The sequence below is a fragment of the Drosophila bipectinata genome, chromosome 3L (assembly GCF_030179905.1).
Source record: "Drosophila bipectinata strain 14024-0381.07 chromosome 3L, DbipHiC1v2, whole genome shotgun sequence".
In the NCBI taxonomy this organism is placed as follows: domain Eukaryota; kingdom Metazoa; phylum Arthropoda; class Insecta; order Diptera; family Drosophilidae; genus Drosophila; species Drosophila bipectinata.
The window spans coordinates 27,494,684-27,520,812 of NC_091738.1; the positions used below are offsets into that span (position 1 = coordinate 27,494,684).

Sequence of the window (26,129 nt, forward strand, 5' to 3'; positions counted from 1 at the left end):
AACCAATTCTTGACCGGCATGGATTCACCGTCAAACTCCGGAATTATTTTCGCGAAACTTTCCGCTGTAACTGAGCAACGGCTATTTTGTTCATCTGCTCCCATTTTTAATGCCATAAGCTGAACAAGATCCTGCAGCGTTTTTGTGTTCTCGGCGATCGAACAGCTTGCAATTGCCTCAGCTGCGACATTTGTTCCTCCATTCGATTCCACGGGATTCTGTACGTTGCTTTGTGTTTTAGTCACACTTGCTTCGACGAGACTCTGCACGTAGCTCTTTGTCTCACTCATATTTTTTTCTCCACTTGCTTCAACGTTTCTCTCCGGCTCAATCATTTTCCGATTTTTATCTGCTGCGGCAACTGATCTTGTGTAGTACGGCTGTTTTCCTTTCGCAATTGGTATTCTAGAAGTCTCCTGCTGTCTGGACTTTTCACTCATTTGCTCTCATTCCCTTTTGTGATCCAACTTCTTCACTTTTAAAGACTTTTCGGGACGGCGTCACTTTGTAATTTTCTGGTTAGGACGAGCCCCCAAATGTGAGGAGAGTATTTAACTCCACTCAGTTTTATTAAAGATAGTTATGTGTATTAAATGTTACAGATTCTGATTCCTTATATTTTATAATTAAGATAATTTCTGCTGCTGCTTTCCGTCGTTCTCTCTGCTGTTGCTGCTTCCTCGATGCTGCCCTCTCGACGCTTTTCCTCTAAGTTGCCATACTGCTGATCTTCATACTGCTGCCATACTGCTGATTTTTAACACTGCTGCCATACTGCTGATTTTATACTGCTGCTGTTACATCTTCCACTCTCTTACATTTATATTTATATTTATATTTATATTTATATTTATATTTATATTTATATTTATATTTATATTTATATTTATATTTATATTTATATTTATATTTATATTTATATTTATATTTATATTTATATTTATATTTATATTTATATTTATATTTATATTTATATTTATATTTATATTTATATTTATATTTATATTTATATTTATATTTATATTTATATTTATATTTATATTTATATTTATATTTATATTTATATTTATATTTATATTTATATTTATATATTATATTTGACCGCGTTATATTCACTGGAAGACGCCCCCGACTTTTTTATTCAACATTTCAACTCCTGGAACCTTTTGCGGCAACAACGCCCCCCTACAGACATTCCTTCGAGCCGAAGAATTCCTGGATTTTCTTCTGCCAGCAGTTCCCGGCATTGTTCCGTCAAAAGATAAGTACATTTTTCCGGCTTCTTCTCTCTGCCGGTCTTCAGCAGTGGTCCGAACATTAAATTTCGTTCACACTGCTGCAAGATTATTTTTCCCTCCGTGTCAACTCCAAGTCCGAGTTTTCCAACACAACGGCAGTTTGAGATTTTCTTCAAATTTTTCTATCCGTCTCCGTTTTGTATGCTGCCCATATTTCTCGCCGTTTTCGGCCTCTCCGTTATCCATTCGCTTGCCAACGGTCGAGGCATATGTGCATTCACATACATACATACACACATACATATTTTTTTGGTGCAATTAATCCGCGAAAAATTCGCAAGTGAACAGTGAAATTGTGGTGATGTGGTGATGGTGAACAGTGATGTGGTGACAAAAAGAAGGCATAATTAATATTAGCCAGCCGGTGTGAATTAGATCCGGAATTTCCAAATTCACCGAACAATCTGCCGCTGTCGTAATATTTGTTTTTATCTTCCCCAATCAGTGTCATTTTTTACACCACATAACTTTTCTGTTCCCCCAACTATACATATATGCCCTTACATTATCCGTACCTGCAAGTTAAATTGTTTGTAGTTCGGTGAATTAAAAAAATGTAAATTTTATTTTTTAATTACACAACTTGGTGTTAAACCTTTATTTATTAAACGTAACAATTACAAGACACTTTTGATTTTTCTTAAATATTTTTTGTCAACCGTTCGCGGTCTTGGTCAAAAAGGGACTGACTTCTTAATTCTACATCTGATCCAAAGAACCTCGGCCATCAGTTGTGTTTAGATTAGAGGCTTAAGATGAAACTGTCGCATCTTATTGTGAAATTCGATTAAGCTGATCGATGCAATTTGGTGGGTACTTGAAACGCAAAAGGCGTAATTGATTGGGCTTCGGAGGGAAGCTGATGTTTACTTTTGATTTTGATTTGTTTATGGGGAACCGAGATCGGACCTCAGAGCCAAAGACAAAGCCGATGGCAAATGCAGAGTTTGAAAATATTGTTTATAAAATTCATAAGTGGAAAGCCATAAGTGGCCTGGATTTATGGGTTGGATAATTGAGCCAAAGATCAAGCCAAAGGCAAATGCAGAGATTGAAAATAATGTTTATAAAAGCCATAAGTGGTCTGTATTTAGGGGTTGGATAACTCTCCCCCTTCTAAAATGGATCGTTCCGATTCAATATGAAATTCGTTTAAATTATCTCTTAATTCTGTTAATAAATTTTCTTGGTTAATAGATTTATCTGGTTCAGGCCGATGTTTTTTGGTTACAAATAATATAGCATTTTTGTATTTTATAATAAGTAAAAGAATCAAATATATAATGATTAAAATTAATAATATAAAGGTAAGTGATATTTTAGTATTCTTAATTTTAACGAAAGGGTTAAAAATGTTTATATTATCTAAAGAAAGATCAGAGTTATTTGATATTATGTAATCGGATATTTCATAATTTTTAAAGTGGTTCGTAGTTATGTATTCAAGAATTTTATTTTCCAAATTGGTATATGAGATATTATTAATTTTAGTTGTACCATTAAATGTTATTAAAAACGAACCGTTTAAATGGGAGTTGTTAACAATATTATTCCCATTTATAAGAATGGCACCATCTTGTATGATGTCTATTTTTTTATTTTTTTCTCTTATTTTTTTACAGGTTGATTTCTTACCATTTAATAATCGGGTAAAACAAGTTTTTTTGTTACTTAGAGTGCAATAATTATTAAAAAGTTCGTTCTTAAAATTAGACATTTCGTAAAAAATATTTTCGCATTTTGCGACTTGATTGCTTAATACTAGTTTTCCATCGATTTGGGAAATCGCTCTAGCGTGATATATTTCACATCTGTTTTTTATTATTGGGTATTTTATATAAATTATTAAAAGTTCTTTATGCAATGCGATTTTAAAAGAAGAGATGTCCATTAAATCAGCTATAATTATTGGTTTTTGTTCATGTTTTAATATTTTGGTATTAAAAACGTCTATTTTTGCTAGAATGATTGTGTCAATTAAATTTTGCAGATCAAATGTTAATAATCGCAAGCGATGTTTTCGAAGTGGTAGATCTTGATCAATAAATACTTTTTTAAAATCATCGGAAAGAGATTCTATTTCTTTGAATAATCGGGAATTGATAATAGACTGCTTATTATTGTTTTCAATTAATTCATTATTTTATTCTGAACTGTAATAAAATCATCATGGTCCGGAGTTCCAGCTAACCATTTTCACACGGTGCCTAACTCATTTATCCCTCTTTTTGATCTAGTTGATATTAATTGTGATAAAATTAGGTTTATTACTTTTATGTCATATTTAATTTCCCATTGTGACCTTTTATTAGTATCCCTTTTAATATTATCTGATTCCAAATTTATTATTTCTTTATATAAGCTTAAGTTAGTTACATGGAATAAATCTGCATATGAATCGTACGTCAATACGTCTTTATTGTACTTAAATAGAAGATATTCGTGACTTGTATAGTCAATTATTTCTGATTTTGTTAATAAAATAAGGTGTAATATGAGCACCTGATAAAACATTTTCTGGGAAAGGAAAGAAAAAAAGGATGATATTTAAATACTTAGAATTTTATATTATCTTTGTGAATAATTCTATTTCTATTGTTTATTATTATTTTTTGGGTAAATTTTCTTTAACTATTTGTTTTTTATATCTGGTTTTAAGTTTATTTCTTTCCCCGTATTTCTTTTCATAGACTACCTGTCCTACATAATATTCTTTTTCTTTTCTGTTTTCATTATGTGTTTCCAACATTTTCTCTTGAGTATTTTTCAAAAGTTCAGGAATGTTATCGTGCTCTACTTTATTATATAGTACGTCGTGCTCTACTTTATTATATAGTAAAGGTTTTTGGTTCGTTGTAGAATGAATGCTCTGATTATATTCTTGAGCGGCTCTTATTACTATTTCGGAAAAGTCAGTTAAATTAAATTCTTCTTTAATGCATCGAGCTTATTCTGTTAATGTAGAATGTGCCCTTTCAACCTATCCGTTTGACGTGCTGTGCCTCGGGTCTGCGTAATGTAAAGTTAAATTGCACCTTTGTGCGAAAGATTTAAATTGCGCCGAGGTAAAGCTCGGTTCATTATCGGTCATTATTACTTTTGCTTGTGGAAAATGTTGAAGAAGTTCCATTACTTTATTTTCGATATTTAATTTATTTTGGATTTCTCTTACTACTAGAAATTTTGAGTAAGCGTCAATACAAGTTATGAAAGTAAGACCTTGCGCGTAATATACCTGGTCGAAATAAATATTGGGACACTTTATTTTTTTAAATAAAATTGTAAATGATTTTTAATTTTTTTTGTTTTTATTTTATTTGTAAATATAGAGAAGAAATGCATTAAAAACAGATACAACTTTTTTATTTTACTGATCCTTTTCACGAAAATTGTATTGTTATGTTAGCTCCCTTAGAAATAATTATTGGGACACTGTAAAGAAAATAATTTTTAAAAAATTTATAATTGTAGAAAAAAAATGTATTTTCTTACCTAATAGTGGGTATTGCCTCCGTGCTTTGAAATTACTTCAGCCAAGCGTTTAGACATTAAATTAGCCAAATCCTGCAATGTTTTTCTTCGATTTTGGCCTATTCTTCAACAAAACCCTTCTTGAGCTGTGCCAAATTTTCAAACTGTCGTCCATTGCTGTATACTATATTTGAGAGTATACCCCACACATTCTAAATCGGGTTTAGGTCGGGACTACAAGCTGGCCACCCCAAAAGTTCAATTTTTAATCCTCAAAAAACTGCTTTGACACTTTGGATACGTGGAAAATTAACTTTTTCTGAAAATAAGTTTCGCCAAACGGTATCAAAACGTCGTCCATTAGTCTTATGACCATCTGAGAATTCATTCGTGTTAATAAAAAACATATAGAGGATCTTCCGGCGTATCCAAATGCGGCCCATACCATCAGTGACCCACCTCCAATATTGCGAGTATAGCAGGACTTGCGTTCACGGCGGATATCTCTCTAGGACATCATTTTCCATCAGGACCATTCAAGTTGAAAGGAAAAATGATGGAAAAATAAGAAATAAAAAATAATAATAATAAGAAAGGAAAAATGTCCTTATTAGTCGCATAAGCTTGTTCTGTTTTAGACAAGGTGTTTGAAATAAAAGTAATTGGTTTTCCTTCTTGAGATAAAACTGCACCAATTGCGACGTCTGAAGCGTCGGTGGTCAAGGTAAATTTTTTGTTATAGTCCGGTTGAACTAGTTCTACTTGAGCAATGAGATTTTCTTTCAGCTCGTTTAAAGCTTTAATTGCAGGTTCATCCAGCTGAATCAATATTTTTGTTGACATTCTTTTTGAGATTTTGCCATTATGACCTCCAAGATATTTTGTTAGAGGTTTGGCTATGTAGGCGTAGTTTGAAACAAATTTTCTATAATAGCCCGTAAAACCTAGGAAACTTCTTAGTTCCCGAATATTTTCTGGAAGCGGATATTTTCTAATGGTTTCAATTTTCTCTGGGTCTGTCTTGATGACGTTATAGGATACCATGTATCCTAGAAAACGGGGTTCGCGTTTGAAAAACTTAGATTTTTCTAAAGAGATTTTCATGTTTGCCCTCAATAATATATTTATAATTTTGTTTAGATTTGTATAGTGTTGTTCAATTGAGTATGAGAATATTATAATGTCGTCCATATAGACATGACATGTTTTCCCTATTTGTTCTCTTAGAATATCGTCCATTGCTCTCTGAAAGATTCTTGGTGCATTTGTTAATCCGAATGGCATTCTTAAAAATTCGTATTTTCCATTATTTATTGAAAAGGCTGTTTCTTCGACATCAGATTCTTTCATTAGTATCTGATGAAATCCTGAATCTATTGTTGAAAAATATCTTGCTTTTCCCAATTTTGATAGAATTACTGATGGGTCTTGCATTGGGTACCTGTCAGGTATAGTACTTTCATTTAATTTTTATAATCAATGACGAGTCTTAATTTACGGCTTCCGTCTTGATTCTCTCCTTTCTTTGGGACAAACTTGGGACTACCAGAAGTGACAAGATAACATTCTTTTGATTTCGCTATTCACGAAGTCGTTGACAGATAGAGCATACGGATATTGCTTCCCGTATATTGGCCTATCGTGGATAAGATTTATTTCCCCCTTTATGTCTGTTCTAAAAGGAATTTGCATATTTATCTTTGAATGCTCCTTTTCAATATAGTGAACTATCTTCTCCCTCAATCCGCCTAATTGGTCGGTACCTATATTATTTATTTGATTTTTGAGGGTATTTACTTCGTCGGCACTCTCAGGATTTTTAATTCCCAAGATATTTTTATTTTTATTGACGGATATTTTTACGTCGGGGTTTTAAGGTTTTTTAATTCCCAAGATATTTGTATTTTTGTTGACGGATATTTCTACGTCGGCGTTCTCAGAATTTTTAATACCCAAGATATTTTTATTTTTATTGACGGATATTTCTCAGGATTTTTTGTTCCCAAGACATTTGTATTTTTCTTGACGGATATTTCTACGTCGGCGTTCTCGGGATTTTTTGTTCGCAAGATATTTGAATTTTTGTTGACGGATATTCCCACGTCGGCGTAGTTCCCAAGCTTTTCTCACTATTTTCAACAAATAATGAATCTGTGTTTTCGCTACCATTATCATCAAAATACTTTTTTATAATAAATTCTTTTAACGAAAGAGAATTATTTTCTTCAATTAAACGTATTTCATTTTTCTCCTCATTATCATAATATTTTAACTTCTCCTGTTTCCCATTATATTCCAAGATTCCCTTATCTATATTTATTATAGCTCCAATTTTTCTTAATAAATTGAATCCAATTAGAATATCAGATTCTAAACCTTCGATTACATAAAATAATTGTTTTGTTTCAAATATATTTATAATATGGTAATACCTAATAATTGAGTACCCATGAACTGTTGTTACCTTTTTGTATATTGGTAGCTCGTTTTTATTTTCAAAAATTACCCTTTTTATGTAACAAGCAGTGGCTCCTGTATCTATTAAAACTTTTAGCTGCTTCTTGGTTTTTTGATCTATCCTATTTAAATAAGGCATTCCTCTGTAGGGGTCTGGTATAAAAAATGGTCTTCATTGATATTATTTAATCTGGTTACTTTATTAGCTGGCTGACTTTCTGTTCCATCTGATTCCCTTTTTGAAGCTTGAGTTTGCTCTCTATTTTGATTTGTGTTATAGAAATTTGAACGATTTTTATTTTGATAATAATTATTATTATATCTACCTTGATTATCGTTTGCCTGCCAATTATTATATCTTCCTTGGTTACTATTTGCCTGCCAATTTTGGCTCGGCTGCCGATTGTTATTAGATTTATTCTGGAGTTGAATCGGTGGATCAACATCCATTGGTTCGATAGCTTGTTGCTTTTGATTATTATTTAGATTATTATTTTGCCAAAAATTTACCTTTTGTGGGCAATTGTAATTTTGGTTATGATTATCATTATTTTCCATTTTAGTGGTTTTATTATTTTGTCGTAGTTGATCAAATTGTAAGTTGTTTCCCCGATATTTACTTTCATTTTTAAATCCATTGAACCTTTTTGCGAATTGAGCACGGAAGTTGTTTTATTCTAATTCTTGGACCTTTGCCAAAGCATTGTTGTATCGCATTTTATAGCTGGGTCAATTGTTTATACTTTATAATCTTCCACAGTTTTTGCATCTATGGCTAGCCTTCCTTCTAAACATTCTACTTTCCTGCTAACTTCATTCAATTGAGCGTTTATTAATCTGTTTATCAATTCTACTGTTAAACTGCTGGCTGTGGCTACACTGCCTGCAGAAAAATTTGGTGCTGAACCTCCGGTTGCCATTGTTAGATTTAATTCACAAAAGCTATTTAACAAATCTTCCAGAATTATTCTTTATATTTTTTGTTAAATCGCGAATCTTACTTTTTGCAATATACAAATCTTATATTATTTTTCTCAAATTCACAGATCTTAAATTATAGTCTTTAATTTTTTTATTATTTTAAATTAATTCCTCACGATATTGTCCCGTTGGGGTCTTCTTTCTGTGTAGTTGGTGGTTGATCGTCCTTCCTGGATACAGTTGATAAATAGAGAATGTCCTGTCTTCCTTCCTTGGTGTTTCTTGTTGGAGTTGTCGTTTTATTTGTTTTTGTGGTTCTTGTTTGTTTTTTTTTTTGTGCATTGAATTTTTTAGTTTTTGTGTTCTTGTAATTGTTTGGTTTAAAATTTCGGTCCACCTTTGTTTTAATTCACTCTTTATGGATTATTTCATTAATTAATTTCCATTTACTTTGTTGTTAACGATCACTTTCACTTGGTAGTGTCGTTTGGTGGATGTTTTAATTTTTCCACTAAAAATGTTGAGTTGTTGACCGCGCGAGTTCCGTTTATGTTTAACTTATTTTTCATCATACACCATTTTTTTGGAGCTTGACGCGGCCCCTTGAGTTGGGCGCCAGTTAAATTGTTTGTAGTTCGGTGAATTAAAAAAATGTAAATTTTATTTTTAAATTACACAATTTAAAATTTTACTTCCCTCTCTTTCTCTTAAGCGAACGGTCGTGTTCGTTTTTGTGCGCACTGCGTTTTATTATAAATATTGGTAAACCGGTTTTTACATACTTGTGAATTAAATCTTGTGAATCTTAACAATCTTAAAGCCTAAACCGTATCGCTTCGCGAGTGCTGTGGTATATTTGGAGTCGAATTAATAATTTGTCTAAATTCTATTCCAAGCATAGCTCAGCTCTGCTTCTTCCCCGGCTTATCTATATTTCTGCATTTCTCTTTTGCACTATTTCAAAGCTCCCGCTTCGGCTTCTTGTTTGGCACAGTGGTTCAAGGTATTGTGTTTTTTAATTTTTTAAATATTAATTTTTGTTTTATTAAATACAAAAAAAAAAAAATAATAATAAAATGGAATTTAAACTTGTCTGTGCCATTAAGTCTTGTAACAAGACAATTTCCTCATCCCAGCCTGCCATCCATTGCTGGCTATGTGAGAACGTCGTACATGCCAAGTGTGCCGGTTTCACTGCATCAGTTTCGGATGCCATTTCCCGTAGGTCTGGGATACATTATTGTTGTGAAAATTGTCGTGTTGTGTAAGGCGAAATGAGGTCGTTCATGAGACAGACCAAAAATGGATTAAAAAAGCTGATCACTGGTTTTCGTAAAATCAATGACCAGCTCTGTGCGCTTGACACTCAATTTAGTGGCCTTCAGCTGCTAAATGAGTCCCCTAAGCGTAAGAAATCCGCTGTTTCTGATCCGCCTCAGCCTGCTCAGCCGACATTAATGCAGCCGCTTATATCTCTGGCCACCCCAAGGGCTAGAACTGAGAGAAATTCGTCAGAATTCGTCCACAGTTTTTGCATCTGTGGCTAGCAGATGGCTTCTCAGGGATAATGAGCAATTTTCTGATATGTCCGCCATGGCATCCCTTCAAGTGATGCCACAGGTCCTAGGGAACGAAACCCCCATTAGAGTCACCCAAAAGGGTATTCCACAGTCCGGACCACTGGCACCGACTGATGCTGCAGTTCTCGTACCTGCGACACCAAAACCCTTACAGGTGATTCCTCCATCGAAACATACATTTGTTTCTCGGCTTGCCCCTGATACTTCAGAGATTGATATCTCGGCTTATATCAAAGCCAAAACAAAAGCCGATATAAAGGTGGAGGACATAACTAAATTTAAATATAATTATACACGGCGCACGTCTTCTTTCAAGATTCGTGTGCCCGCGCTGATGTTCAAGACGATTTGTTCTCCCAGTTTTTGGCCAGAGAATCTTTTCGTCCAAGAACATCAGCCTAGTTCCGTGAAGAAAAAATTAAAAAAACCAGTGGGAGTGAGACTTCCCAATATCGGAACCACTGACCAACCCTCCACCTCTTCTTTGGCTACTAACCCAAAAAACTAGTTTCCTCACTAACTCTTACCTTTCAGAATACGTAGCTATATTCTGATAGTTCTTTCTTTGCATCCCATATAATAGCATTTACAAATCCTTGGTTAAATCTTTAGCTCCGAAGTTTTTCCAAGTAAGTACACCACTTTTAGACGGGATCGATCTCAGCGAAGAGGAGGTGGAGTCCTCATTTCGGTAGACTCTACTCTTGTCTCTGAAGAGGTGAAATCCCATGAGTTTGGTGACATAGAATTTATTTGCGTTAAAATCACTATGTCTGTTAAAGCTTTATACATTACATGTTCATATATACCTCCTATGTCTGAACCGCCTACATATTGCCAGCATTTGTCCGCCATTCGATACGTCTCTAATCTTATGACGGATCGTGACCAACTCGTAGCGGTGGGCGACTTTAATATCCCAGAACTAAAGTCGTCCAACGTCGATAACTCACCATCTTTGTCACTTATAACTTACCATGACTTCACCGCGGGCATGTTTGACATGTCCCTAGGTCAGATCAATCATGTTAGAAATTCGCTAGGTCGGCTTTTAGACTTATGTTTTGTATCTGATCGTGATGGTACTGCTCTCTCCAGAGCTTTTCCCCTTTCAACCCCAGAGGATCCATATCACCCCACGCTGGAGGTCTCAATCGAAACCACTCCTGGTATCGATCAGATGTCTCCGAGCGTGGTAAATAAGATTCGCTGTTTCCGTAAAGCTGATTTTCAGAAACTTAATAGCCTTATCGATACATTTGACTGGTCTGATATTCTGGCGTGCACTGATCTTAATGTCACTTTAGAAAAATTTTATTTTACTTTAAATACATTTTTTGACTCATGTGTGCCTTGGAAACATCCGTCCGCTTCAACAAATCCTCCTTGGTATACAAGGTGCCTCACTAACTTAAAATAAAAAAAATAAGCTTTTACTTAAATATAAAAAAACCTGCAGTAGTGTTGATTTCTCAAGATAACTACTAGCTCGGTCGAATTTTACCGTTCATAACGCTGAATGTTATAGGAATTATATTGACCGCTGCCGGATTCAATTTACTCAGGATCCAAAGCAGTTTTATAATTTTGTAAACACTAAGCGTAAACACGTATATTTTTCACCCCTGCTTACGTTTGAAAATTCCTCTGCGACTTCGGATCAGGCCATTGCCGATCTATTCGCAGAATTTTTTCAAACAACATATTCTCCTCCTAAATTGACTGATCAGCCTTACGCATATAACATTCAAGCAGCAAATCTTATTTTCTGTCCGTTTTTTTCTGAGAACAACTTATTATCTGGTCTTTTAAAGGTCAAACCCATTTATTCGCCAGGCCCCGATGGAGTACCAGGCTGTGTGCTAAAATACTGTGCTAGGGCTCTGTGCAAACCTCTTCTTAGACTTTTCAACTTATCTTTGGAAACCTCGATTTTTCCCCTTAAGTGGAAGGAATCATTCATAATTCCCCTACATAAAAAAGGGGAAAAGTCTGAGGCTGCCAACTACAGAGGCATCTCTAAGTTGTCGGCAATTCCAAAGTTATTTGAAAAATTAATTACCCCTCATTTGCAACACCTTTGCTCTTCGATTATCACTCCTTGTCAGCATTTAACGAACTCTCTAGTTCTTATGTATGCAGATGATGTAAAGCTTTGTCTTCAGTACAAATCCATCTCTGCCCAATGGTGTCTTCAGTCTGACCTTGATAACTTTCAAAAATGGTGTTTAGCTAATGATCTAATACTTAATGGATCTAAATGCAAACATATGTCTTTTTATCGTTCTTGCCCTCTGCAAGCTACTTATTCTATTAATGGGATTGCCTTAGAAAAATTAACCCAGGTTAATGATTTCGGCATCCTATTAGACATCAAACTTAAATTTGCCGACCATATTTCCTTAATGGTTAATAAGGCTAAAGGAGTCCTTGGTTTTATCAAAAGGCGGTCAAAAGAATTTAATGACCCCTATATAACCAAAACACTATTCATTTCTTTGGTCCGTCCTATACTGGAGTACGGTTCATGTGTCTGGAGTCCCCAATATAGAGTACATCAGGACCGCATAGAATCCGTACAAAAGAATTTCTTAACTTTTTCACTTAGAGGTCTAAACTGGGATGCAAATCTTCACCTTCCATCTTATAATAGTAGACTCTTACTCATAAAGTTACCTAGCTTAACAAATCGTAGGACAATGCTCGGTGTAGTCTTTCTACATAACCTTATTAACGGGGATGTAGATAGCCAGCATTTACTAAAACGCTTAAAATTTAACATTCCTAATAGAAGGACTCGAAACTTTAGTCCTCTGTTCCTTAGCCGTTTTAGTTCGACATATGCACTGCATGACCCTTTTAGGGTATTATGTTCGAACTTCAATGGTCTCTACTCTATAACATCTCTTTCCTGTCCCTCAAACTTAAAATATAGAATTTTAAATTTCCTTACTAACTCCTCCTAGCTTAATAATTAACAACTTGCTTAATATATTCTAACAAATCGTTTCTTTAGCGGCCCCTCGGTCGTCTGGGCCTTTAAGCTTTATGATGAATACAGGAATGCTAGCTGATGCTCTTATTAATGCACAAACCATTTCCAAATTCTGAAAGACCGGTAAAAAAAAAAAAAAAACAAAAAAAAACAACTTGGTGTTAAACCTTTATTTATTAAACGTAACAATTACAAGACACTTTTGATTTCTCTTAAATATTTTTTGTCAACCGTTCGCGGTCTCGGTCAAAAAGGGACTGACTTCTTAATTCTAAATCTGATTCAAAGAACCTCGACCATCAGTTGTGTTTAGATTAGAGGCTTAAGATGAAACTGTCGCATCTTATTGTAAAATTCGATTAAGGTGATCGATGCAATTTGGTGGGTACTTGAAACGCAAAAGGCGTAATTGATTGGGCTTCGGAGGAAAGCTGATGTTTACTTTTGATTTTGATTTGTTTATGGGGAACCGAGATCGGACCTCAGAGCCAAAGACAAAGCCGATGGCAAATGCAGATTTTGAAAATATTGTTTATAAAATTCATAAGTGGAAAGCCATAAGTGGCCTGGATTTATGGGTTGGATAATTGAGCCATAGATTTTCAGTGACTCATGTATACCTCCCCGTTGTTAATAACAGTTGTTGTTTAAATTGATTTAACGGTGTACAAGTCTCTTGTATTACCATCCTTTCATATCTACATTGGGATTTTTATCCGAAATTGTGTAAGATAAAGTTTTATGGTCGGTTTGAATTTCAATTCCAATAACTCCGTATAAGTAATTTCTTAGATTTTTAAGAGCCCATACTATCGCTAAAAGTTCCTTCTTATTAGTAGCATAAGCTTGTTCTGTTTTAGACAAGGGTTTTGAAATGAAAGTAATTGGTTTTCCTTCTTGAGATAAAACTGCACCAATTGCGACGTCTGAAGCGTCGGTGGTCAAGGTAAATTTTTTATTCTAGTCCAGTTGAACTAGTTCTATTTGAGCAATGAGATTTTCTTTCAGCTCGTGAAAAGCTTTAATTTCTGGTTTATCCAGCTGAATTAACATTCTTTTTGAGATTTTGCCATTATCACCTCCAAGATATTTTGTTAGAGGTTTGTCTATGTAGGCGTAGTTTGAAACAAATTTTCTATAATAACCCGTAAAACCTAGGAAACTTCTTAGTTCCCGAATATTTTCTGGAAGCGGATATTTTCTAATGGTTTCAATTTTCTCTGGGTCTGTCTTGATGACGTTATAGGATACCATGTATCCTAGAAAACGGGGTTCGCGTTTGAAAAACTTAGATTTTTCTAAAGAGATTTTCATGTTTGCCCTCAATAATATATTTATAATTTTGTTTAGATTTGTATAGTGTTGTTCAATTGAGTTTGAGAATATTATAATGTCGTCCATATAGACATGACATGTTTTCCCTATTTGTTCTCTTAGAATATCGTCCATTGCTCTCTGAAAGATTCTTGGTGCATTTGTTAATCCGAATGGCATTCTTAAAAATTCGTATTTTCCATTATTTATCGAAAAGGCTGTTTTTTCGACATCAGATTCTTTCATTAGTATCTGATGTAATCCTGACTCTAAATCTATTGTTGAAAAATATCTTGCTTTTCCCAAATTTGATAGAATTACTGATGGGTCTTGCATTTTGTACCTGTCAGGTATAGTACTTTCATTTAATTTACGGCTTCCGTCTTGATTCTCTCCTTTCTTTGGGACTACCAGAAGTTGAACATCCTGCAAGGGGCCACAAAAGTGCCTTAGTATATCTATTTTTTTCATTTTAGATTTACTCAGAAAAATGTATCTTTTTTTTCTTTCTTCGATTTTTTAGTGGACTGTAATTTAAAAAATTTTTGTTTTACTAAGGGGTAATTTCTTTTCAAATTAAAAAATTTTTTTTTTATAAAATTTATCGATTTTTTTTTTTTAAATTGTAAATATTTTTTTTTTAATTTTTACCATACCATACAGTTTTTAAAATTTTCTTTTTTGATGCGTGTTCCTCCTGCAGATTATGTAAAAGGATCCGCCCTTGATGCTGCTGATGGTGTAGCTTGTTGTTTTTTCTGCCGCTGATGTTGTTTTTCTACTCGCCGGTGGTCCTGCCGCAGACGTTGGTCCCGCCGTATGAAATGCCAAAGACTTTGGCTGTCGTTGTTCCCAGGAACCCGACTTTTTGTTTTTGCTCGATATTTGGCCTCGAACACGCCGTATATTATTTTCAATATTTATGATTTTCCGGTGTTGTTCCGGAAAAACATACTTTTTTTTTTTTTTTTTTACACAAGTTGTGTTTTTTAACTCTTTGCGCCGTATCGCTTTGGAGATCCGATGGCTGAATTCCAGCCCAAAGATTTTCAATAAATATTCCGACTAAGGCCTCGGATAGCCCTGCGCTAAACAAAAAACGCACTTATTGCTCGATGGCAATTCTCAATCTCTGTGTCCCTTACCACTTGGGGGGAAACGACAGAGGACTACGATTTTACACTGAGCTCTTTTATGCCCAGTTCGCAGCCATCTTAGCTACCTTTGACTGACTGTGTCAATGCACATCTAGCCACTATTTAGATGCCAATTTCAATAGGAGCCCCAAAATACGGTTGAGAATACTCCTTGAGCCTTTTTTTTTTTTGACTCATTTTTATTATTTTTTTATTTTATGCTCATTGGCATTTATATAATTTTATTCTCTGTGTCCCTTACTTCTTGGGGGGAAACAACGGAGTACTACGGTTTTTAAATTGGGCTCTTACTTTATTGGGCGCTCTTACCCAGATCGCAGCCTTATTTTTTAGCTACCATGGGCTGAGAATTTTTATTTTTCTTCAGCCCCTTATAGGTGCCAGTTTTTTAACCCTGAGTCTCTTACCACAGGGGGGAAAACGTCAGGGTGCCCCGAAGGACCGAATGTTAAGAGGAGCCCCAAATAAAGGTCGTAATTCAATGAGTTCCGTTTAAAAACTGATTTTATTTGGTAAAGTTCTCTTATAAGTACGATACATGAGAATCTTAAAACTATTTAAAACTACTTGTCAACGCACTGCACGCTGACCTGCTATGCGACCCTTTCTCCAGTGTGATAAGCGCACCACTTGTATGAATTTGTTTGTGTTAGGCTGCAGGGGATCGGTTTTAAACCATCTGTTTGACTCGTATTTCATGGGTCCGATCCCTTGAAACTCTAACTTAAGAATTTCTATACAAAATAGTGTTCAATGCTTGAACACTGATTGATCGGAAAAGGTATAACTTTGGTGTTTTTAGAGTTAGAGAGTCAAATTTGACACGAGAGCTATTTGTGGCAAACCATTACGACATGCCAAATTTCATAAGGATCGGCCGACTATATCTTATAGCTGCTATATAACTGAACGATCGGAAATGACCCAACTTTCGTGTTTTTGAAGATAGAAAGCTGAAATTTAATACAGATTCTATTTTTGGCCAGTTGATCCAACCTACCAAATTTCATTAGGATCGGCCGACTATATCCTATATCTGCCATATAACTGAACGATCGGAAATGGTACTTGGTAGAAATATCAACTTTCGTATTTTTGAAGATAGAAGTTTGGGACTTTTTTTAGATTTTTTATTTTAGTTAATTAGTTTTAATATGATGTAATCATAAGGAACGGCCAACTATATCCGATGTTTGCGATATATATCCGGTTTTAACTGCAAGGGTATATAAACTTCGGCTCCGCCCGAAGTTAGCTTTGCTTTCTTTTTTTTTCTGATAACATTCTTTTGATTTCGCTATTCACGAAGTCGTTGACAGATAGAGCTTATGGATATTGCTTCCCGTATATTGGCCTATCGTGGATAAGATATATTTCCCCCTTTATGTCTGTTCTAAAAGGAATTTGCATATTTATCTTTGAATGCTCCTTTACAATATAGTGAACTCTTTTTTCCCTCAATCCGCCTAATTGGTCGGTACCTATATTATTTATTTGATTTTTGACGGTATTTACTTCGTCGGCACTCTCAGGATTTTTAATTCCCAAGATATTTTTATTTTTATTGACGGATATTTTTACGTCGGGGTTTTAAGGTTTTTTAATTCCCAAGATATTTGTATTTTTGTTGACGGATATTTCTACGTCGGCGTTCTCAGGTTTTTTAGTTCGCAAGATATTTGTATTTTTGTTGACGGATATTTCTACGTCGGCGTTCTCGGGATTTTTAGTTCTGTGTTTTCGCTACCATTATCATCAAAATACTTTTTTATAATAAATTCTTTTAACGGAAGAATATTATTATCTTCAATTAAACGTATTTCATTTTTCTCCTCATTATCATAATATTTTAACTTCTCCTGTTTCCCATTATATTCCAAGATTCCCTTATCTATATTTATTATAGCTCCAATTTTTCTTAATAAATTGAATCCAATTAGAATATCAGATTCTAAACCTTCGATTACATAAAATAATTGTTTTGTTTCAAATATATTTATAATATGGTAATACCTAATAATTGAGTACCCATGAACTGTTGTTACCTTTTTGTATATTGGTAGCTCGTTTTTATTTTCAAAAATTCCCCTTTTTATACCCTTGCAGAGGGTATTATAATTTTGTCCAAAAGTGTGCAACGCAGTGAAGGAGACATCTCCGACCCTATAAAGTATATATATTCTTGATCAGGATCACCTCCTGAGTTGATATGAGCATGTCCGTCTGTCCGTCTGTCCGTCTGTCTGTCTGTCTGTCTGTCCGTTTCTACGCGAACTAGTCTCTCAGTTTTGAAGCTATCGTCTTGAAACTTTGCACACACCCTTCTTTTCTTTGCACGCAGTATATAAGTCGGAACGGCCCGGATCGGCCGACTATATCCTATAGCTGCCATATAACTGATTGATCGGAAATGGTATAACTTTGGTGTTTTTAGAGTTAGAGAGTTCAAATTTGACATGAGAGCTATTTTTGGCAAATTATTGTGACATGCCAAATTTCATAAGGATCGGCCGACTATATCTTATAGCTGCCATATAACTGAACGATCGGAAATGACCTAACTTTCGTGTTTTTGAAGATAGAAAGCTGAAACTTAATACAGATTCTATTATTGGCCAGTTGATCCGACCTACCAAATTTCATTAGGATCGGTCGACTATATCCTATAGCTGCCATATAACTGAACGATCGGAAATGGTACTTGGTAGAAATATCAACTTTCGTATTTTGGAAGATAGAAGTTTGGGACTTATTTTAGATTTTGTATTTTAGTAAATTGGTTTTATTATGATGTAATCATAAGGATCTGCCAACTATATCCGATGTTTGCGATATATATCCGGTTTTAACTGCAAGGGTATATAAACTTCGGCTCCGCCCGAAGTTAGCTTTCCTTTCTTGTTATGTAAGAAGCAGTGGCTCCTGTATCTATTAAAACTTTTAGCTGCTTCTTGGTTTTTTGATCTATCCTATTTAAATAAGGCATTCCTCTGTAGGGGTCTGGTATAAAAAATGGTCTTCATTGATATTATTTAATCTGGTTACTTTATTAGCTGGCTGACTTTCTGTTCCATCTGATTCCCTTTTTGAAGCTTGAGTTTGCTCTCTATTTTGATTTGTGTTATAGAAATTTGAACGATTTTTATTTTGATAATAATTATTATTATATCTACCTTGATTATCGTTTCTACGCGAACTAGTCTCTCAGTTTTTAAGCTATCGTCTTGAAACTTTGCACACACCCTTCTTTCCTTTGCACGCAGTATATAAGTCGGAACGGCCGGGATCGGCCGACTATATCCTATAGCTGCCATATTACTGATTAATCGGAAATGGTATAACTTTGGTGTTTTTAAAGTTAGAGAGTTCAAATTTTACTGGAGCGCTATCTTTGGCCAAATAATACGACATACCAAATTTCGTAAGGATCGGCCGACTATATCCTATAGCTGCCATATAACTGAACGATCGGAAATGACCCAACTTTCGTGTTTTTGAAGATAGAAAGCTGGAACTTGGTACAGATTATATTTTTGGTCAGTTAATCCAACCTACCAAATTTAATTAGGATCGGCCGACTATATCCTATAGCTGCCATATAACTGAACGATCGGAAATGACCCAACTTTTGTGTTTTTGAAGATAGAAAGCTGGAACTTGGTACAGATTCTATTTTTGGTCAGTTGATCCAACCTACCAAATTTCAGATCGGCTAACTATATCCGATGTTTGCGATATATATCCGGTTTTAGCTGCAAGGGTATATAAACTTCGGCTCCGCCCGAAGTTAGCTTTCCTTTCTTGTTTTGATTACTATTTTGCCCAAAATTTCCCTTTTGTGGCCAATTGTAATTTTGGTTATGATTAAAATTATTTCCCATTTTAGTGCTATTATTATTTTGTCGTATTTGATCAAATCGTAAGTTGTTTCCCCGATATTTATTTTCATTTTTAAATCCATTAATTCTATTTGCGAATTGAGCCCGGAAGTTGTTTGATTCTAATTCTTGGACCTTTGCCAAAGCATTAGGCAAATCTGGTGGATTTAATGAGAAAAGAGTTTCTGAAATAGATCCATTAAGTCAGGATATAAATACTCGTAGAGCATTTCCCTTTATTGAATAGTTTGTTTCTTTGGTAATTACACTGTCCTTTCTGTATGTCATTATGGTTTTGTTTATTAGTAAGGTCATTATACCCTTGCAGAGGGTATTATAATTTTGTCCAAAAGTGTGCAACGAAGTGAAGGAGACATCTCCGACCCTATAAAGTATATATATTCTTGATCAGGATCACCTCCTGAGTTGATATGAGCATGTCCGTCTGTCCGTCGGTCCGTCTGTCTGTCTGTTTCTACGCGAACTAGTCTCTCAGTTTTTAAGCTATCGTCTTGAAACTTTGCACACACCCTTCTTTCCTTTGCACGCAGTATATAAGTCGGAACGACCGGGATCGGCCGACTATATCCTATAGCTGCCATATAACTGATTGATCGGAAATGGTATAACTTTGGTGTTATTATAGTTAGAGTGTTCAAATTTGACATGAGAGCTGGAAGCTGGAACTTGGTTCAGATTATAGTTTTGGTCAGTTAATCCGATCTACCAAATTTCATAACGATCGGTTGACTATATCTTATAGCTGACATATAACTGAACGATCGGAAATGGTATTTGGTAGAAATATCAACTTTCGTATTTTTGAAGATAGAAGCTTGGGACTTTTTTTTAGATTTTTTATTGTAATTAATTGGTTTTATTATGATGTAATCATAAGGATCGGCCAAGTATATCCGATGTTTGCGATATATATCCGGTTTTAGCTGGAAGGGTATATCAACTTCGGCTCCGCCCGAAGTTAGCTTTGCTTTCTTGTTTTTATACCCTTGCAGAGGGTATTATAATTTTGTCCAAAAGTGTGCAACGCAGTGAAGGAGACATCTCCGACCCTATAAAGTATATATATTCATGATCAGGATCACCTCCTGAGTTGATATGAGCATGTCCGTCTGTCCGTCTGTCTGTCCGTCTGTCTGTCCGTCTGTCTGTCCGTCTGTCTGTCCGTCTGTCTGTCTGTCCGTTTCTACGCGAACTAGTCTCTCAGTTTTGAAGCTATCGACTTGAAACTTTGCACACACCCTTCTTTCCTTTGCACGCAGTATATAAGTCGGAACGACCGGGATCGGCCGACTATATCCTATAGCTGCCATATAACTGAACGATCGGAAATGACCCAACTTTTGTGTTTTTGAAGATAGAAGTTTGGGACATTTTTAGGTTTGGTTTTTGTATTATAATAAATTGGGTTATATTATCATATTCTCATAAGGATCGGCCAACTATATCCGATGTTTGCGATATATATCCGGTTTTAGCTGCAAGGGTATATAAACTTCGGCTCCGCCTGAAGTTAGCTCTCCTTTCTTGTTATACCCTTGCAGAGGGTATTATAATTTTGTCCAAAAGTGTGCAACGCAGTGAAGGAGACATCTCCGACCCTATAAAGTATATATATTCATGATCAGGATCACCTTCTGAGTTGATATGAGCATGTCCGTCTGTCCGTCTGTCTGTCCGTCTGTCTGTCCGTCTGTCTGTCCGTCTGTCTGTCTGTCCGTTTCTACGCGAACTAGTCTCTCAGTTTTGAAGCTATCGACTTGAAACTTTGCACACACCCTTCTTTCCTTTGCACGCAGTATATAAGTCGGAACGACCGGGATCGGCCGACTATATCCTATAGCTGCCATATAACTGAACGATCGGAAATGACCCAACTTTTGTGTTTTTGAAGATAGAAGTTTGGGACATTTTTAGGTTTGGTTTTTGTATTATAATAAATTGGGTTATATTATCATATTCTCATAAGGATCGGCCAACTATATCCGATGTTTGCGATATATATCCAGTTTTAACTGCAAGGGTATATAAACTTCGGCTCCGCCCGAAGTTAGCTTTCCTTTCTTGTTTTTTTATTGACTTCGTTATAGTACTCAGTAATTGTCATTCGTCCTTGCCTGAGGATACTTAGTTCTGACTCGAGAACATGTATTGGTCGTTTGTCACTATATATAAAGTCCAATCGGGATAAGATTGCTTTAAAGTTTAAAACTGTACCATGATTGGTAAGATCTATTTCGATTAAGATTTATTTCGTAAAATTGTTAGGGCGATAAAATATTGTTCACTTTCAATTTTATAGAGACTCATTGCAGTTTCTGCAGCTTCCCTCCAACCTACATATTGTGTTGGTTCCCCTGTGAAATTTGGTAAGGATTTTACCACTTCAAGTGTTGTATCGCATTTTATAGCTGGGTCAATTGTTTGTACTTTATAATCTTCCACAGTTTTTGCATCTGTGGCTAGCCTTCCTTCTAAGCATTCTACTTTCCTGCTAACTTCATTCAATTGAGCGTTTATTAATCTTTTTATCAATTCTACTGTTAAACTGCCGGCTGTGGCTACACTGCCTGCAGAAAAATTTGGTGCTGAACCTCCGGTTGCCATTGTTAGATTTAATTCACAAAAGCTATTTATTAAATCTTCTAGATTTATTCGTTATATTAATTGTTAAATCGCTAATCTTACTTTTAGGAATATATAAATCTTATATTATTTTTCTCAAATTCACAGATCTTAAATTATAGTCTTTAATTTTTTTATTATTTTAAATTAATTCCTCACGATATTGTCCCGTTGGGGTCTTCTTTCTGTGTAGTTGGTGGTTGATCGTCCTTCCTGGATACAGTTGATAAATAGAGAATGTCCTGTCTTCCTTCCTTGGTGTTTCTTGTTGGAGTTGTCGTTTTATTTGTTTTTGTTGTTCTTGTTTGTTTTTTTTTTTGTGCATTGAATTTTTTAGTTTTTGTTTTCTTGTAATTGTTTGGTTTAAAATTTCGGTCCACCTTTGTTTTAATTCACTCTTTATGGATTATTTCATTAATTAATTTCCATTTACTTTGTTGTTAACGATCACTGTCACTTGGTAGTGTCGTTTGGTGGATGTTTTAATTTTTCCACTAAAAATGTTGAGCTGTTGACCGCGCGAGTTCCGTTTATGTTTAACTTATTTTCCATTAAAAAATTTTTTTGGAGCTTTATGTGGCGCGGCCCCTTGAGTTGGGCACCAGTTAAATTGTTTGTAGTTCGGTGAATTAAAAAAATGTAAATTTCGATGTTAGTTCGGTAAAGTTCGGTGAATTAATAAAATGTAAATTTTATTTTTTAATTTTACAACTTGGTGTTAAAACTTTTATTTATTAAATGTAACAATTATAAGACACTTTTGATTTCTCTTAAATATTTTTTGTCAACCGTTCGCGGTCTCGGTCAAAATAGGACTGACTTCTTAATTCTAAATCTGATCCAAAGAACCTCGGCCATCAGTTGTGTTTAGATTAGAGGCTTAAGATGAAACTGTCGCATCTTATTGTGAAATTCGATTAAGCTGATCGATGCAATTTGGTGGGTACTTGAAACGCAAAAGGCGTAATTGATTGGGCTTCGGAGGGAAGCTGATGTTTACCTTTGATTTTGATTTGTTTATGGGGAACCGAGATCGGACCTCAGAGCCAAAGACAAAGCCGAAGGCAAATGCAGAGTTTGAAAATATTGTTTATAAAATTCATAAGTGGAAAGCCATAAGTGGCATGGATTTATGGGTTGGATAATTGAGCCAGCCAAAGATCAAGCCAAAGGCAAATGCAGAGATTGAAAATATTGTTTATAAAAGCCATAAGTGGCCTGTATTAAGGGGTTGGATAACTTGCACGCTGATCCCCTGCCGAAACGTGAAGAGCCTGGCCATTCCCCTGCCAGTTAATAACCTTCCGACACGTGAAGTGCCTGGCCGATCTCCCTGCCAAGGCCAGGAGTGCCCGGCCGATCCCCCTACCGAGGTGGGAGTGCCAAGCCGATTCCCCTGCCGACGCGTGGATTTCCTAGCCGATTTCCCTGCCAGTTGACAACACGCCAATACGTGAAGTGCCTGGCCGATCTCCCTGCCAAGGCCTGGAGTGCCCGGCCGATCCCGCAGCTGAGGTGGGAGTGCCAAGCCGTATGTCATGCGAGCTGATACCGCTGCCGTGACGTGAAGAGCCTGGCCGATTCCCTGCCAGTTGATAACCCGCCAATACGTGAAGTGCCTGGCCAATCTCTCTGCCAAGGCCTGGAGTGCCCGGTCGATCCCCCTTCCGAGGCGTGGAGTCGCCAGCCGATTTCCCTGCCGACGCGTGGAGTGCCGGTTGATAACCCTCCAATACGTGAAGCGCCTGGCCGATCTCCCTGCCAGCTGATAACCCGCCAATAAATGATATGCCTGCCCGATCTCCCTGCCAAGACCTGGAAGCCGAATTTCCTGCAACCAGATTCCCCTGAAGAGACGTGAAGAGTTGGCCGATCCCCTGCCAGTTGATAACCCGCCAATACGAGAAGCGCCTGGCCGATCTCCCTGCCAAGGCCTGGAGTGCCCGGCCGAGGTGGAAGTGCCAAGCTAAGCCAAGCCAATCGAAGCATGGAGTGCCTAGCCGATTCCACTGCCAGCTGATAACCCGCCAATAAATGATATACCTGCCCGATTTCCCTACCAAGACCTGGAGTGCCCAGCCGATCCCGCAGCCGAGGTGGGATTGCCAAGCCGTATTCCATGCGAGCTGATACCGCTGCCGAGACGTGAAGAGCCTGGCCGATCCGCTGCCAGTTGATAACCCGCCAATACGTGAAGTGCCTGGCCGATCTCCCTGCCAAGGCCTGGAGTGTCCGGCCGATCCCACTGACCAGGCCTGGAGTGCCCGGCCGATCCCCCTGCCGAGGTAGGAGTGCCAAGCTAAGCCAAGCCAATCGAAGCGTGGAATGCCTAGCCGATTCCCCTGCCAACTGATTACCCGCCAATGAATGATATGCCTGCGCGATCTCCCTGCCAAGACCTGGAGTGCCCAGCCGATCCCGCAGCCGAGGTGGGATTGCCAAGCCGTATTCCATGCGAGCTGATACCGCTGCCGAGACGTGAAGAGCCTGGCCGATTCCCTGCGAGTTGATAACCCGCCATACGTGAAGCGCCTGGCCGATCTCCCTGCCAAGACCTGGAGTGCCCGGCCGATCCCGCAGCCGAGGTGGGAGTGCCAAGCCGTATTTCATGCGAGCTGATACCGCTGCCGAGACGTGAAGAGCCTGGCCGATTCCCTGCCAGTTGATAACCCGCCAATATGTGAAGTGCCTGGCCAATCTCTCTGCCAAGGCCTGGAGTGCCCGGCCGATCCCCCTGCCGAGGCGTGAAGTCGCCAGCCGACTTCCCTGCCGACGCGTGGAGTGCCGGTTGATAACCCGCAAATACGTGAAGCGCTTGGCCGATCTCCCTGCCAGCTGATAACCCGGCAATAAATGATATGCCTGCTTGATCTCCCTGCCAAGTCCTGGAGTGCCCGGCCGATCCCGCAGCCGAAGTGGGAGTGCCAAGCCGTATTCCATGCAAGTTATATTGTTTGTAGTTCGGTGAATTAAAAAAATGTAAATTTTATTTTTTAATTTTACAACTTGGTGTTAAACCTTTATTTATTAAATGTAACAATTACAAGACACTTTTGATTTCTCTTAAATATTCTTTGTCATCCGTTCGCGGTCTCGGTCAAAATAGGACTGAATTCTTAATTCTAAATCTGATCCAAAGAACCTCGGCCATCAGTTGTGTTTAGATCAGAGGCTTAAGATGCAACTGAAACTGTTTGGTGGGTACTTGAAACGCAAAAGGCGTAATTGATTGGGCTTCGGAGGGAAGCTGATGTTTACCTTTGATTTTGATTTGTTTATGGGGAACCGAGATCGGACCTCAGAGCCAAAGACAAAGCCGAAGGCAAATGCAGAGTTTGAAAATATTGTTTATAAAATTCATAAGTGGAAAGCCATAAGTGGCCTGGATTTATGGGTTGGATAATTGAGCCAAAGATCAAGCCAAAGGCAAATGCAGAGATTGAAAATATTGTTTATAAAAGCCATATGTGGCCTGTATTTAGGGGTTCGATAACTCTCCCCCTTCTAAAATGGATCGTCCCGATTCAATATGAAATTCGTTTAAATTATCTCTTAATTCTGTTAATAAATTTTCTTGGTTAATAGATTTTTCTGGTTCAGGCCGATGTTTTTTGGTTACTGTTTAGGTGAGGGGCCGTGTTGCCGCTCAGCTGAAGAGCGCATCCGCACTGAAGAGCGCATCCGCGCTATAGAGCGCACCCGCGCTGAAGAGCGCATCCACACTTGCCCCTCTGTGCCCTCTCTCTCGCTCGTTGGTTGTCGTCGATCGTCTCTTTTTGTACTAGTTTTTAAGTCAGGATTCTCTTGTAAGCAGCCCAATAAAGCTGACCGCGTTATATTCACTGGAAGACGCCCCCGACTTTTTATTCAACGTTTCTACTCCTGGAATCTTTTGCGGCAACCACGCCCCCCTACAAACATTGGTCCTTCGAGCCGGATAATTACTGGATTTTCTTCTGCCAGCAGTTCTCGGCATTGGTCCGCCAAAAGATAAGTACATTTTTCCGTCTCCATCTCTCTGCCGGTCTTCAGCAGTGATCCGAACATTAAATTTCGTTCACACTGCTGCAAGATTGGCCACCGGTGTGAATTAGTTCCGGAATTTCCAAATTCACCGAACAGTCCGCCGCTGTCGTAATATTTGTTTTTATCTTCCTCAATCAGTGTCATTTTTTACACCACATAACTTTTCTGTTCCCCCCAATTATACAGTCCACTTATCAAAGCTCCACTGTGCCAACATATGCCCACATGCCCTTACATATATCCGTACCTGCACGCATGTCCATATATTTTCTGCCTTCAATTCCAGGAAATATATAACCGATAAAATTTAACGTATACAGTCCACTTATCAAAGCTCCACTGTGCCAACATATGCCCACATGCCCTTACATATATCCGTACCTGCACGC

At 37.0% G+C, this 26,129-nt stretch overlaps 1 protein-coding gene across 2 annotated transcripts in view; it reads left to right on the forward strand.

Moving 5' to 3' along the window:
• eIF4B (eukaryotic translation initiation factor 4B) overlaps window positions 1–26,129 on the forward strand; it is a 184,144-nt gene that overhangs the window by 59,783 nt on the left and 98,232 nt on the right. The gene's annotated exons all lie outside the window — the stretch shown is intronic.